Here is a 10,117-nt window from a genome sequence, read left to right as displayed (position 1 = left end):
TTGCAAACATCACAAATTGAACACAGTGCAGTAATTAATATGATAGGAAAACATACCATCACTATTTGCTCAAAATGCAAATACAAAGATCCCATCTACTTGGCACAATCTACTTTGGTCAATGTTTTCCATAGAGATCCCATTGCCTAATTTAAACGAAGAACGCATGACCCACATTGAAATGAAGAACAATTATTTATTGAAATTCGATGGTCCAAGTGGCTGGTTATTATCATATAGCACCACCACCTGAAAGCATCATATAGCAGCAGCTAATAACAACTCAGCATACAGCAGCAGCAGTCTGTAATTCATCATATACCAGCAGCAGCTCATAGCAATTCATCATATAGCAGCAGCAGGAGCAGCTCATAGCAATTCATCATATAGCAGCAGCAGGAGCAGCTCATAGCAATTCATCATATAGCAGCAGCAGGAGCAGGTTATAGCAACTCATCATATAGCAGCAACATCAGCTCAAAGCAATTCATCATATAGCAGCAGCAGCAGCTCATAGCAACTCATCATACAGCAGCAGCAGCTCATAGCAATCTATTATATAATTAAAACAGAAGATAAATAAGAGGTTGTTTGTTTCCAGGGACTTATTGGTTTAGGGACTTAAAAAAGTCCCTATAAGTCCCACCTAAACCAAACACAAGGGACTTATTAGGACTTATTGTGGTGATTTGGGACTTATCAAATAAGACTCTCAGGGAAGAGCTTATTGGGACTTATCCCGAGTCGGACCTACCCCGCGTCGCTCTAGGCTCGTTCCCCACACGTCGCCTGCCTCTCGGTCCAATCACCGTCGCCGCCCCGCCTCTCACCCCGTCGCCGCCCTGCCTCTCGCCCCGTCTCAGTTCGTTCTGCCTCGGTTCGCCGCCCCGTCGCCGCCCCGCCTCAGTTCGTTCTGCCTCGGTTCGTTGCAGCGGTGCCTCCAATTGCCGGACAGGCCCTCTCCTGAGCCTCGTTGCAGCTGTGCAACATGGACTTATAAGTCCATGTAAACAAACAGGTAGGGACTCAGGACTTATAAGTCCCTGTAAACAAACAGATAGAGACTTATGACTTATAAGTTGGGACTTAAAAAAGTCCTAGAACTTATGAAACAAACAGGGCCTAAGATACCATGTTAATCCACATATACTACTATTATTACCACCGTTTGATTAGAATAACAATGGCTCAGATTTAAAAGATTTTACGTAACATGGTAATATGTATGTGTCAGCAAATTGAACTGTCACGTCTATATGGATACGCACACAAGGCTCATCAATAGAATCGTAGAAGGTCCCTAAAAAACAGAATCGTAGAGGGAAGCACCGGTTAAGGGATAGAAGACGTACATGCTTTTCCCAAAAATAACACAACACAGAATAAATTATCTCTAACCACTACTATTAGATATAGACGTTTACATGTCCAACTATTGTCACGTGCAATTCCTAACCGGGACTCTGAAGGACACATACATAACTCGGACACTCGGTGAGCCAAGGACACGTAAACACATACAAAGATTGCTTATGGAAAGAGTCTCCATAAAAATACAAATCTGGCCGCACCCATCAGTGTAATGTCACTTATAGCCTTTAATTGGAAAAAAGAATATAAACATACAAGGACTCCATAAGGACACGGCCAGAACTCATCCATCAGAATACATAGCCGGCCGTACCCAGCAGCCAGCACATGCCCACCATCCGCCTGGAAATCAAAGACACAGCAAGTCGCGACTCAGCACCACGACCAGGAAAATTGAAGCCAACCAACTCTAGGACGCCGTGACTCGACGATCCCACCACATGGACGATTGAGGCAAACACGCCATGATCCGAGATGTTCAGACTTGGCGCTCAACCAATATCGAAGCCAGCCCAAATTATGAAGTGGCATGCTACTATTTTCTACATAAGTCACACCCAACCATCTGAGTTTCCTTCTCACCTGAACCAACAAGGTTAGTAAGTATCATTACTATGAACTCAATCTTTCAGCTAAAATCTTCATATGTACATTATCAATTGACAACTATGTTTTCAATCCTTTTGAAGCAATGCATTTTAATCTTTTTGAAGTGAAAACGCTAGGGAATACAAGAAGCTGAGAGATTTCAACAAGAGACCAAAACTGGGATGTTTAAGTGAAAGTAATGAGAACATGGGATACAATCAATCCTCCAATCAATGAACTTATGAGCCTTGATGTGATCTTGATGGATGAGCAGGTTTATGCTATACATACTCATCGACAACCAAAGTGTCTATTGTGACCTCAACAATACTGCAAAAATTCAATGGTAAGTCCAGCAATTTTAAAACCTGATATGTTATTTACAAAAAGAAAAATATCTAACAGATTTGTTCTTGATACGTTTGTGCCTATAGTCAACCAATGCCACAGGAGCATAACCTCAGGAACTTCTTAACTGGTACGAAACACCAGCTATTCTGATTTATCGACTAATTAACTGTGACTCAATGTCAATCCATATATACAGGCACCCAGCGGAAGAATCTTTATCGAAAATGATCGATATAGTACTACAACACACTAGAAGAGCAAATGTTTTATGGAAGGGCATTACAAGAACTTCCTTAGATGAGGCAAAAAAAACTAGAGAAATCAGGTAGTCACAATTCAGTCATATATGTTATAATAGCATCTTGACTTATATATGTCTAACAGTTTCTTTAAAATGCGAACTTTGATTTTCTTGGTAATTTTTAGGACTATGTGTTCATTGATTTTAGAAATCTACTAATTTGAACAGGAACTTTTCTATATTATTTGCTTTGCACTGATAACAATGGTATGGTAGGTGCCATATTCAACTCCAAATTAGCACTGTACAATTACTACAAGTTACACTTTATTTGACGAGGACAAAAAGTTGCTTAATACATTTGTCTCGAATTTGCTAAATTCATTGGATGTGAAGGAAATCTAAAGCAGCGCCAAAGATTATACAAAAATTATATGGAAGAAGATTTATCTTTCGCTTCGGCATGCAAAACTATGCAGTAAAATGAACATACATACCTGATGATGGGCTTGATATGATGTACTTTTTTTCAAAAAGGAGATATGATGTACTTGAACAATATGTTCTTTAAAAATTAAGTATTGTGGGTCTAGTTTTCTTCATTGGTATATCTTGCATGCCACATAGGATTTGATGAATGATGAAGTCGACAACATCTTCAAATAAGGAAATAAGAACATGCCGGCTATAAGAGTAATAGGTTTTTCCAATATATACTTTTGCATTTCAAAGATATGTCTAATTTTCAAATATATTTTTATTTTGCAGTCACAGAATAATAAAGATTCAACTAGGCAAAAGGAATATGGACTGATGTCTGTGATAGAGGAACCACATGGTACTGATGGGACTATAGTAAATGAATATGAGCATGGAAACCAAATATTATTGTCAAAGCAAATGTCGAAAGTACAATGCTTAAAGATGAAGACTCATGTGCTCGCTCTGCCGGCATCTAATGGTGAGGTTAAATTAGGTTTTGGATTGTAGTGACTAAGCTTATTTACTCTGTCAAAAGTTGGCTTGAAAAATATTATTTTCCCCTATTTTTTGACGGGTAACTGCAGGAGCTCTGCCAATTCATTACAGTGGGGGGAAAAACTGTACATGCTGTTACCAGCAGGGAAAGAACAAAGAAGGAAAAGAAAACTAGACAAACAAAGCTAATTACGCGCAGACAACTAGCCCAAGGGCCTCAATGTATGCATGTATGGTCAGTAAAAATAGTTTGTTCTGATGGTTACAGTTGATAAATAATGCATATATCAGTGAGAGTGAGCATCATGACCACTACCCTTGCGAGGGAGGCTGCAAGAATAAGCAAGGATCCTATGAATGCACACGCAACAAGAACTCACACAGTGCTAATTCGTACAAAGAACTCCCAAAGTTTCCACTGGAAGCAAAGATCGACATAGGTATTTATGTGCCGATTCACCTAGACGCATCACAAGTATCACCTACACCCAGTAAGCCAGTCGAGAATTGGCTGCATGTCAATTAAGGCATATGAAGCAAATTTTAGTTAAAACATGCAAGCGTTTTTGCTTTCTCTTAAATAAATGTATGAGTTATACAACTTGCTAATATGTTGTTACATCAAATAGAAAAGTATATACTTTTTAATCCAACTAGTAGGGGAAACAAACCTGTGAAGAATTGGGCGCTACGGAGGAAGTAGGAATGATGCGTATCTATGCCGCATCGACCATGCCCGGCATGCCGATCTCTATCCTGTGTCGCAGATCCAATAATTGAAATCAATCACATCCCGTTTGAAGCATAAAAAAAATAATATTATTTACAATCTAAAAATGAAAGTAAAATGGTGAAAATTAACGGACATGCTAAAGCCGACCTGGGCGATTGGATAATACGAGAACGACGAGGAAAACTTTGGAGGAGATGGTCGTCGAACGCGATGACCCAGCTCTCTGTCCCGGCGTCTGCCTCTCCAGTTCAGCAGAGATGAGAATGAGATGCGCATCATGGGAAGGCGAGCAGCGCTAGATCCGCGGCCAGAAGCTTTGCGCCATCCCTGCCTCGGCCACACCTCGATCCAAAGAACAGTAAGAGAAAGGGGATTTTCTGCATGCCTGGGTGCTTCAAGTACAACGGTGGCCAGTATAGTCCAGAGTTTTCCATTCATACTATTACAGTGAACCGTCAGTTTGCGAGATATTAATCTGGTGTGACCTACACTATGTGACCCGTGCCTGGGCATTAAAATGGGGTCGTGCTAACTGTCACACGTGTGGCAGAAAGGGAGACGCATCACACGTCTCTAATGTAAACAGATTGCCACGTCATCGCATGCATGCATGCAGGAATTTTTTTGGATTTTCAGTTTTTAAAATGTTTTATCTCTTAAACGAAAAATCCGATTGAAAATCCGTTTTCATCATTAAATCCCTCGCGATGAGATCTTCGAAACTAGATCCCATGTTGATATGTTTTGATGAAAATTTTTTTGGATCAAAAGTTGCCATGTCTATTGCATATGAATTGCCATGATATTTACACTGAAGTTGCCATGATATTTTTCAGCTATTTTCTTCTACATTTAAATGTAAATTTTGACATTTATAAAACGGGGAATTAAGAAACTAGACTTGCCATGAACCATAAATTAAAATTGCCATGATACATACACGTAAAATTGCCATGGTTCATACAAAAAATAATTTTCATGGTCAAAGTACTGGAGTTGCCATCATTAAAATACTAAAATTGCCATGATCTACAAACTAAAATTGTCACATGGCAACTTTAGTTTAAGCCCTATGGCAACTGCAGTGTAAACATCGTGGCAACTTCTGCCAAAAAAAAAATTTGTCGAAACATATCAACATGAAGTCTAGTTTTGAAGATCTCGTCGAGATGGATTTAATGGTAAAAACGGATTTTTAGTTACATGCTGATGGACTTTTAGAGTCTCTCGATTATGAATCATTTGACACATGCGAACCATGCCTCATGGGCAAAATGACCAAGACTCCGTTCTCCGGAACAATGGAGCGAGCAACCAACTTATTGGAAATCATACATACTGATGTGTGCGGTCCAATGCGCATTGAGGCTCGCGGAGGATATCGTTATGTTCTCACTCTCACTGACGACTTGAGTAGATATGGGTATGTCTACTTGATGAAACACAAGTCTGAGACCTTTGAAAAGTTCAAGGAATTTTAGAATGAGGTAGAGAATCAACGTGACCGAAAGATAAAGTTCCTACGATCAGATCATGGAGGAGAATATTTAAGTCACGAATTTGGTACGCACTTGAGGAAATGTGGAATCGTTTCACAACTCACGCAGCCTGGAACACCTCAGCATAACGGTGTGTCCGAACGTCGTAATCGCACTTTATTGGACATGGTGCGATCTATGATGTCTCTTACCAATTTACTGCTATCTTTTTGGGCATACGCTCTAGAGACAGCTACATTCACTTTAAATAGGGCACCGTCTAAATCCGTTAAGACGACACCGTATGAATTATGGTTTGGGAAGAAACCTAAGCTGTCGTTTCTAAAAGTTTGGGGATGCGATGCTTATGTCAAGAAACTTCAACCTGAAAAGCTCGAACCCAAGTCGGAAAAATGCGTCTTCATAGGATACCCTAAGGAAACCATTGGGTATACCTTCTACCTCAGATCCGAAGGCAAGATCTTTGTTGCCAAGAACGGGTCCTTTCTGGAGAAAGAGTTTCTCTCGAGAGAAGTAAGTGGGAGGAAAGTGGAACTTGATGAAGTACCACCTCCTGAACCGGTGAGTAGCGCAGCTCAGGAAGATGTTCCTGTGGTGCCAGCACCAACTGAAGAGGAAGTCAATGATGATCAAGGTACTTCGGATCAAGTTACTACTGAACTTCATAGGTCCACGAGGACACGTTCCACACCAGAGTGGTATGGCAACCCTGTCCTGGAAATCATGTTGTTAGACAACGGTGAACCTTCGAACTATGAAGAAGCGATGGCGGGCCCAGATTCCAACAAATGGCTTGAATCCATGCAATACGAGATAGGATCCATGTATGAAAACGAAGTATGGACTTTGACAGACTTGCCTGATGATCGGCGAGCGATTGAAAACAAATGGATCTTTAAGAAGAAGACGGACGCGGATGGTAATGTTACCATCTATAAAGCTCGACTTGTCGCTAAGGGTTATCAACAAGTTCAAGGGGTTGACTACGATGAGACATTCTCTCCCGTAGCGAAGCTAAAGTCCGTCCGAATCATGTTAGCAATTGCCGCATACTATGATTATGAGATATGGCAAATGGACGTCAAAACGGCATTCCTTAACGGTCATCTTAAGGAAGAACTGTATATGATGCAGACGGAAGGTTTTGTCGACCCTGAGAATGGTAACAAGGTATGCAAGCTCCAGCGATCCATTTATGGGCTGGTGCAAGCATCTCGGAGTTGGAACATTCGCTTTGATGAGATGATCAAAGCGTTTGGGTTTATGCAGACTTATGGAGAAGCCTGCGTTTACAAGAAAGTGAGTGGGAGTGTTGTAGCATTTCTCATATTATATGTAGATGACATACTTTTGATGGGAAATGATATAGAACTCTTGGACAGCATTAAGGCCTACTTGAATAAGTGTTTTTCAATGAAGGACCTTGGAGAAGCTGCTTACATAGTAGGCATCAAGATCTATAGGGATAGATCGAGACACCTCATAGGTCTTTCACAAAGCACATACCATGACAAGATATTGAAGAAGTTCAATATGGATCAGTCCAAGAAAGGGTTCTTGCCTGTATTACAAGGTGTGAGATTGAGCTCGGCTCAATGCCCAACCACGGTAGAAGATAAAGAAGAGATGAGTGTCATCCCCTATGACTGAGCCATAGGGTCTATTATGTATGCCATGCTGTGTACCAGACCTGATGTAAACCTTGCCGTAAGTTTGGTAGGAAGGTACCAAAGTAATCCCGACAAGGAACACTGGACAGCGGTCAAGAACATCCTAAAGTACCTGAAAAGGACTAAGGATATGTTTCTCGTTTATGGAGGTGATGAAGAGCTCGTCGTAAAGGGTTACGTCGATGCTAGCTTCGACACAGATCTGGATGACTCTAAGTCACAAACCGGATACACGTATATTTTGAATGGTGGGGCAATAAGCTGGTGCAGTTGCAAGCAAAGCGTCGTGGCGGGATCTACATGTGAAGCAGAGTACATGGCAGCCTCGGAGGCAGCGCATGAAGCAATCTGGGTGAAAGAGTTCATCACCGACCTAGGAGTCATACCCAATGCGCCGGGGCCGATCAAACTCTTCTGTGACAACACTGGAGCTATTGCACTTGCCAAGGAGCCCAGGTTTCACAAGAAGACCAGGCACATCAAGCGTCGCTTCAACTCCATTTGTGAAAATGTTCAAGATGGAGACATAGATATTTGTAAAGTACATACGGACCTGAATGTAGCAGATTTGTTGACTAAACCTCTCCCTAGGGCAAAACATGATCAACAACAGAATTCCATGGGTGTTCGATTCATCACAATGTAACTAGATGATTGACTCTAGTGCAAGTGGGAGACTGTTGGAAATATGCCCTAGAGGCAATAATAATATGGTTACTATTATATTTCTTTGTTCATGATAATTGTCTGTTATTCATGCTATAATTGTGTTATCCGGAAATCATAATACACGTGTGGATACATAGACCACAACGTGTCCCTAGTGAGCCTCTAGTTGACTAGCTCGTTGATCAACAGATAGTCATGGTTTCCTGACTATGGGCATTGGATGTCATTGATAACGGGATCACATCATTAGGAGAATGATGTGATGGACAAGACCCAATTCTAAGCATAGCTCAAAGATCGTGTAGTTCGTTTACCTAGAGCTTTTCCAAATGTCAAGTATCATTTGCTTAGACCATGAGATTGTGCAACTCCCGGATACCATAGGAGTGCTTTGGGTGTGCCAAACGTCACAACGTAACTGGGTGACTATAAAGGTACACTACGGGTATCTCCAAAAGTGTCTGTTGGGTTGGCACGAATCAAGACTGGGATTTGTCACTCCGTATGACGGAGAGGTATCTCTGGGCCCACTCGGTAATGCATCATCATAATGAGCTCAATGTGACCAAGTGTCTGGTCATGGGATCATGCATTACGGTATGAGTAAAGTGACTCGCCGGTAACGAGATTAAATGAGGTATTGGGATACCGATGATCGAATCTCGGGCATGTAACGTACCGATTGACAAAGGGAATTGTATACGGGATTGCTTGAGTCCTCGACATCATGGTTCATCCGATGAGATCATCGAGGAGCATGTGGGAGCCAACATGGGTATCCAGATCCCGCTGTTGGTTATTGATCGAAGAGGCGTCTCGGTCATGTCTGCATGTCTCCCGAACCCGTAGGGTCTACACACTTAAGGTTCAGTGATGCTAGGGTTGTAGAGATATGAGTATGCAGTAACCTGAAAGTTGTTCGGAGTCCCGGATGAGATCCCGGACGTCACGAGGAGTTTCGTAATGGTCCAGAGGTAAAGAATTATATATAGGAAGTGAAGTTTCGGCCATCGGGAAAGTTTTGGGGGTTATCGATATTGTACCGGGACCACCGGAAGGGTCCCGGGGGTCCACCGGGTGGGGCCACCTATCCTAGAGGTTTCCATGGGCTGAAGTGGGAGGGGAACCAGCCCCTGGTGGGCTGGTGCGCCCCCCTTGGCCCCCCTGCGCCTAGGGTTGGAAACCCTAGAGGTGGGGGGCGCCTCCACTTGCCTTGGGGGGCAAGCCACCCCCTTGGCCGCCGCCCCCCCTTGGAGATCCCATCTCCTAGGGCCGGCGCCCCCTAGGGGCCCTATATAAAGAGGGGGGAGGGAGGGCAGCCGCACCCATGCTACACCTCTCTCTCCCTCTGCTACACCTCTCCCTCTCGCAGACGCTTGGCGAAGCCCTACCGAGATCACTGCTGCATCCACCACCACGCCGTCGTGCTGCTGGATCTTCATCAACCTCTCCTTCCCCCTTGCTGGATCAAGAAGGAGGAGACGTCTCCCAGACCGTACGTGTGTTGAACGCAGAGGTGACCGCGCGGAGAGGTGTACGAGGGTTCATTGGTTCGGCTGCGGTGTGAGGCTGCCGTCGCCGCAGGGCCTGGCCAGCGGTGGGAATAGTAGGGGACGGTGAGGCCTCCGCGGCAGCACAGCCGTCCACGGGAGGCAGGAGCATGCGGCACGACCGGCGCTGGTTTGGGCGGCTGGAGCAAGAAGACCAGAGGTTGAAGAAGCACTATAGCCGTTGGATGGACATCGTACGATCACTGCAGCTAGAATCGTTTATATTGACTAAGTTGATAAAGCCCTTGGTTTTTTTGAGCAAAGACAAAGCACTTGGTACGCGTCAACTTAGTAGGCCCACAACTCGGATTTGGCATAGAACATATAGCCCATTTGCGATTTGTAAGAATGTACAACCCATTTTTTAATTCTAATGGAATTTACTACAGCCCATTTACAGTTTGTTAAAAGTACAACCCAACTTCTAGCTAGGACAACGATTAATAATTTCAAACAACCGCTCAAAA

At 43.1% G+C, this 10,117-nt stretch overlaps 1 long non-coding RNA gene across 1 annotated transcript; it reads right to left on the bottom strand.

Moving 5' to 3' along the window:
* Nucleotides 1–1,387: 1,387 nt before the first annotated feature.
* On the bottom strand, nt 1,388–4,709 carry LOC123111844 (uncharacterized). The gene is made up of 3 exons (XR_006454794.1): nt 4,410–4,709; nt 4,201–4,285; nt 1,388–1,953 (listed from the first exon to the last, which is right to left on the bottom strand). It is a non-coding gene; the product is annotated as an uncharacterized lncRNA (long non-coding RNA).
* Between the last annotated feature and the right edge of the window lie 5,408 nt (nt 4,710–10,117).

Source organism: Triticum aestivum, chromosome 5B (assembly GCF_018294505.1).
Source record: "Triticum aestivum cultivar Chinese Spring chromosome 5B, IWGSC CS RefSeq v2.1, whole genome shotgun sequence".
Classification (NCBI taxonomy): Eukaryota; Viridiplantae; Streptophyta; class Magnoliopsida; order Poales; family Poaceae; genus Triticum; species Triticum aestivum.
This window is presented reverse-complemented; position numbering and strand designations above follow the sequence as displayed.